Source organism: Nesoenas mayeri (genome assembly GCF_963082525.1).
Source record: "Nesoenas mayeri genome assembly, chromosome: 13".
Classification (NCBI taxonomy): Eukaryota; Metazoa; Chordata; class Aves; order Columbiformes; family Columbidae; genus Nesoenas; species Nesoenas mayeri.
The window spans coordinates 7,441,346-7,447,275 of record NC_137550.1 but is presented as its reverse complement, the minus strand read 5'-3'; positions in this window follow the sequence as shown (position 1 = coordinate 7,447,275).

Genomic DNA, 5,930 nt, shown 5'->3' with positions numbered 1-5,930 from the left:
CCATCCCCTTATTAAAGAAATAGTTTTAGCAACCTGAGGGCGTTAGAAGTATACACAGGTAGGGACTGCTAACATACAGTAATAGTCCAGTTAGTTCTGAAGTCTTTGCTGTGAAGTTCTTGCTTTACTTTGCTTTTCTGTGAATAGTTCTTAGAGCTCTACAAATTGAAAGGTTTTAGATGGAAGTGTCTTAAAATTTTATTTAACTGTGGTTTCACTTTAAAAAGTTAGTACTCTTGTAACAAGACTTTTTTTTGTTTCTGCCTGTTACCCTTCCCTGTCTCCTGGTGCTCCCTTTTGTGTACAACATACATGTGACTGTTGCTAGGTGGATTGCAAAAGTCATCTGGGTTAAAATTTATCTTACTTAAAAATGGTTTGTTTTAACTTAGCTCAGTTCCTTGATCTTGCCTAACATGTGATCTCAGGAATGCCTGCACTGGTACAAGAGGGATGATAGGTAAGGGGGCAGTGTCCCTTTTAGGAATCCAGCTCCCTGCTCTGATTTGGCACAGCTGTGTCAGCTTAGCTTAGGCTGCTGAGGAAATTGCTAAATTTTGAGGAGCAGGTGTGAGAAGGTTTGTAAAACAATACCGTGTGAGGTGAAGCAGCAAAACTACAGGCAGAAGTAGGCTTTGTGGTAGTTTAAGGATCAAAACCAGAAAGTACTAAGATGGACACTTATGAAATCCTAACTGACAAGACTAGGAACGTAATGAAAGGTAACTGTAGAGCAATAATAAGGCTGTATTGCTGTAGCCAGTGAAAACTGTTTTTTTTTTTTTTTTCCTAAGCTTTTGCTTGTTTGGCCTGCAAGAATTCTTTGGATGTTGTATTAGCCTGTTGATTGTGTTATTCTTAGTGAAATAACTTGTTAAATCCAAGCAATGCTTTATGTGTGTTAACTTCTAAGTTACTGCTTTATATTTTTAAACTGCATACATATCTTGTTTGTGCTGTCTTTGTTCATGGCTGAAGGTGCCTGAAACAGTGACCCAAGTAGTGATGTGGATCTATTTTAGTAGTACAATCAGCTTGTGCTGTGTAATTATAGAAGGGGATGTGTTTTGACTTACTTATGTGGGAAGTATCACAATACAGCGCTTCTAGTTTCATTGCAACGGAAAAGCTTTTCCTGATTTAATTCCTCTTATACAAATCAATTTATATAGTGATAAATGGTTTTGTTTATTTCCAGTCCTTTTTGCATCCGAATGTAGCATTTTAAATAAACTGATGTTTGTAGGTTATCCTGTGAGTTCTAAATCACAGAGTCATACAGAATGGTTGGGGTTGGAAGGGATCTCTGGAGATTGTCTAGTCTAACCCACCTGCTAAAGCAGGTTCACCTGGAGCAGATTGCACAGGAATGTGTCCAGGCAGGTTTCTGAATATTTCCAGCGAAGGAGTCTCCATGATCTCTCTGGGCAGCCTGTTCCAGTGCTCTGGCACCCTCAAAGTAATGGCATTTGTGGTTTTTGTAGTTATTTTCTTTACTGTGTTTAATGAACCCAATGTAGCCATAAAACATGTAATTTCCTTGAAAGTTTTTAAGCAATTCATAAAATGCCAGGGTCTTGGTATGGCTAAAATTTCTCTTTTCATCCTTTGTGCTGTACTAATTTAATCCTAGTTTAATTTTACTAGTCGTGGTTAGCCAGTTAAATTGATCTTGAAATTATTTTTCCAAAGTTAATCTGCACCTTAACAAAGCTATATCTTTTCCTCTGTCTCTAATAAACAAATGCATGTCTTAAGACAGTATCTATAGTTAAGAATCTATTTAAAGCTTATTGAGAGACTGGTAGTAATGCACTGAATTAAAACCCTCAGTTAGTTTATAAGTATAGGAAAAATAATAGTTAACTTAACATGTTCAATTTCTGCCTCGAAACAGTCTGACTGGAACATCATTACAATCAAAGGAAGGTGTGGTTGTCTGAAAATATAATGAAACAGACTTGTTTTTTTGTTTTTGTTTTTTTTTTTTCAGAAGAAAGGTGAAAAAATTATTGATGGTTTTCTAATATCTCTTAAGGTTGCAATTTAATGGTGATGTTTCCTTGTTAGGCCTTGAATAACATTGAGGAAGATATAACTAAGTCTGACTGTGTATATTGAAAGTGTATTGAAGTTGTTTGTTCTTTAGGAATAATTTTCTTGATATTTTGCATAGGTGGATATTAGAACTTCATGGATTCTCTGGCTTGTGTAAAACACAATGGTTCTTGGATTTTTTTCTAACAATACAAAATTATACTTATTTCTGTTTGGAAGCTGTTTAAACAAGCAGTGGCTCCAAGCGTGCTCAAACTGGCTAAGGCAGAATTAATAGCTTGATGTACAGTGGTTTCCAATGTTACCTTTGTCTTACTGAGAAAAGCATTAGTCAGCATATTACCAATAGCAATGATATCACATTGCTTAGACTCTGAACTGATTAGTCTGAGTTCTCATGGTTCTCCTTAGTAGTGAGGCACACCTAAACAAGCAAACATGGTAGTGGAGTATGATATAGGAGCTTCTACAGTGCTTCCTTTAGAGTAACTCTTCCAGCATGTCTTATTATGTAGAATTGCTTTATGACAGGAAAAAAAACCAAACCAATTCATAAAACTAGGCTTCAGAGCATAGTACCCCAGTTCTTCTGTGTAGCTTTTCTGAGCTCAGTCATTTAAGTGAGAAGTCACTGAATCACTTAATGTAATTACACAGCTACTTGTTTATGGTTGCTCGGAGTAAAGTTAAAAATATTTCAGTCTTCTGAATGTTTAGATAAGGGGGATGACATAATTGTGGGCAACTCCCAGTTTTTAACAACTGAGACATTGTTTTAAGTTTCATAACAGGTTCTTTGGTTAATTGAGAGTCTTGGGCTTGATGACAGTTATGTCACGCTCCCTGAAATCCTCAACAGTACTTTCTGTAGACTTCAGTAATATCTTATTTATTGTTATAGGAGAAGTAATCAACTAAACATTCCTCTGCTGCTAAATGCAGCCAGCAAGCTGCTTATGAGTCAGGATTCTGGCAGATAATTGTGCTGTATATTAGTAAAATCTTCACTGGCTAGCTGTCATGTTCTGCAAGTAAACAAATACCAGTTCCTTGATCTTATTTTTCACATTTTACATTCACATTCCAGTAAGCAGTAGTTTCAGTGTTTACTGTAGTGAGCTTATGCTTATAAAATACAAGTTCATCATGCAGTCATTCTGGAGTATAATACGCAGTAAGCTTGTAAATTTACAATGTTGTATCCATAGTTGATTAGTAATTAAGCTTTCAAATGTTTGAGAGTCTAATTTCCATACAGAGCATCAGTTAAGGGCAAGTTACTAGATAAACACAGTGATATCCAAAACTAGAACTATAGAGTTTTTCTAGCAGTTTTGAAAGTCTTCGAATGGTGTTGCATTTTTTTAGGTAGGAAAAGTGTACTGTAAACTCACGTTTGGGGGTACATAATATGAATATTAATTAACCACTTTATAGAAACTGTGAAATTTGTTTCCCTCTATAACAGTAGTTTGGGAAATACTTTCCTGTCAGTTATTTGTGTATCTCCTGTTTAGTATCTTTTCATCTTCCAGTATAATGTATAAAATAGAAAAGGAGTTGTATGTCCACAACTTGTTAGAATTCCTTAAATTTAATACCAGCTTTGAAAGGCAACTGGTCACTCAAATATGCACAATACTTACACTTACTTCTGTATAAATATTTTTATATTTAAAATAAGCCAGCATAATAAGAAGCTTGTTATCATCTCAGATTAGCGGATCAAGTACTCAGTGACTAGGCAGCTGTACACTTGACTGAGATAGAAGGGACAATCTTTGCTTGTTCCTGACCAGTTTCTTGAATCTCAGGCTTTTACAATGTAGTTGTCTTGGCAAGTAACTTATATTAAGCTGATTATCTTTTCATGGGAACAACAGCAAAGTCAGAAGTGATTGATGTTCGTAAGAAAAAAAATATTTTAAATTCTGGTCCAGAGCACTATCTGGGAGATTAAAAGGACAAGTTCAGTTGAGCAGAATGTCAGAACTGGCCTCCCAGTGCCAAGACGAAACTGTTACTGAAGGATGGCAGGTACCAGATGCTTTGTTCTGAAGATGGGAAAGCTCTTTTTCAAATCAATGCATCTTCTCCAAAGCATGTCATTCCTAGTTCACATATCCCCTGCTATTCTAGGCACTGTACTGTTTTGCTTTGACTGTTGCTCTTCCCAGGTCAGACTTCTGTTGACAGTCTGTCAGCACCACTGATTAAATGCTGGCATAAAGAGGGCTGGTACTTAGCAGAGCCCTCCCTGTTCTTTGTCCTGCTACTCTCTAGAAACACTTTGGTATGTGCACACTTCTCATCCCACTCTAAAGCAATCAAGTAGAGTGTATATAATCTTGTTCATTGATAATTCACAGTTTTCTCTCTTTGGCTTCACATCTGTATTTACACAGTGTAGGAAACATAACAGAGTAACTATTGGAACTGGTAGGATACAGTAACTTAACATTAGTTCCTAGGCATATGTAGTCTTATTTAGAACTGAAGCTAATGAGGTGTTAAAGTGATGCACAGCAGCCGAGATTATGATAATCTGTTTTTAATGACATGAACAGGAGAAATTTAGAGCTCTTTTAAAATCAAGTATCCTGTTCAGACAGCTGAACAAAAGAATAGAGAAGTCTGATTCTTTAAAATGAAATATATTAAGGACATTAATGGTTGCCTGAAACACATTCTTATGTTGACAGTTTCTTTTTCCATTTTGCATAAAAAGACAGTTTTAAAAAGCTATGCAAAAATTACCTTGAAATGAAATGTCAGGTTCTAAAACATGTACATTAATTATTAAAAACGTAAAACCTATTTGATTGTAGAATCATCTTGAAGTGGTCCAGGCAGCTAGCATCTAGAGCATCTTTGGATTTAATTTCTTTTTTTCTGTGGAAATGTCTACATAAACATCTATATATTGTGCTTGCATGTTGTCCACTTCAGAAGTTAAGGGATGATTCCAGTGCAGTGGCAGTTGTTGGGAAGTTAGTGTCATATGTTACAGGTGTCGAGGCTGTTTTGAATCTGCTTCATTGTGTTGTATGCCTTTTGATAAATTAGGTCATATCCTCAGGAATCTTACTGCTGTGACAGTAACTGTTCATAGAACGAAAATTAACGGAGGTGCTGAGTTTGTTATGTCCTTTAAGTAGCACAGCTAGTGCTTTTATCTGCGTTAGATCAATCTGAATTACTTACTACAGTATACTGTCTAATGCAACTATTAGTCAGGTGCCATTCTGCATTAGAATTAATTATTATATTTATATGTAATTGCATTTTTAATAAAATATTTATACATGTCAATATTTAGGTGTTGAATTTACAATACCATCTGTCGATGTGTCAGCTTACTTTTGTAGCTCCATAGATTTTGTTAATAAATTTGAGAGTTCTAAAGAATGACAGCCTTTAGTTTAAAAAAGCAACTTAAGATCTTGTGAGTATTTGTTCTACCTCGTCGATACTTTCTACAAACATGCAGTGACTTCTAGGTGCTCAGAAAAAAAAATCAAATTATTAATGGGTCATTATTGACTTAAATATTCTTTGACAGAACATTTACTTTTTAGGAGGCACTATATATTCTATACAGTAGTGCACTTAATATATTACCTCACCTTTTTTACAGGCTTGGATTTATTTTTGGTATTTTTTTCTACCAGTGAAATAGTTTATATCTAGAGACAGATTGTGCTATTCACATTACGTAGGGAAGAAAAAAAAAAGTCCATTTCAAAAGTGGATTGTCATTTGATGTGGGATCTGTTAATCTCGCAAGTTTAAAGTCCTTACATTTTTTAATGTAGTATACTATAGGAAATCAGAAAAATTGTAAAAATGGGATTTTTGGGCTTCAAAGGCCA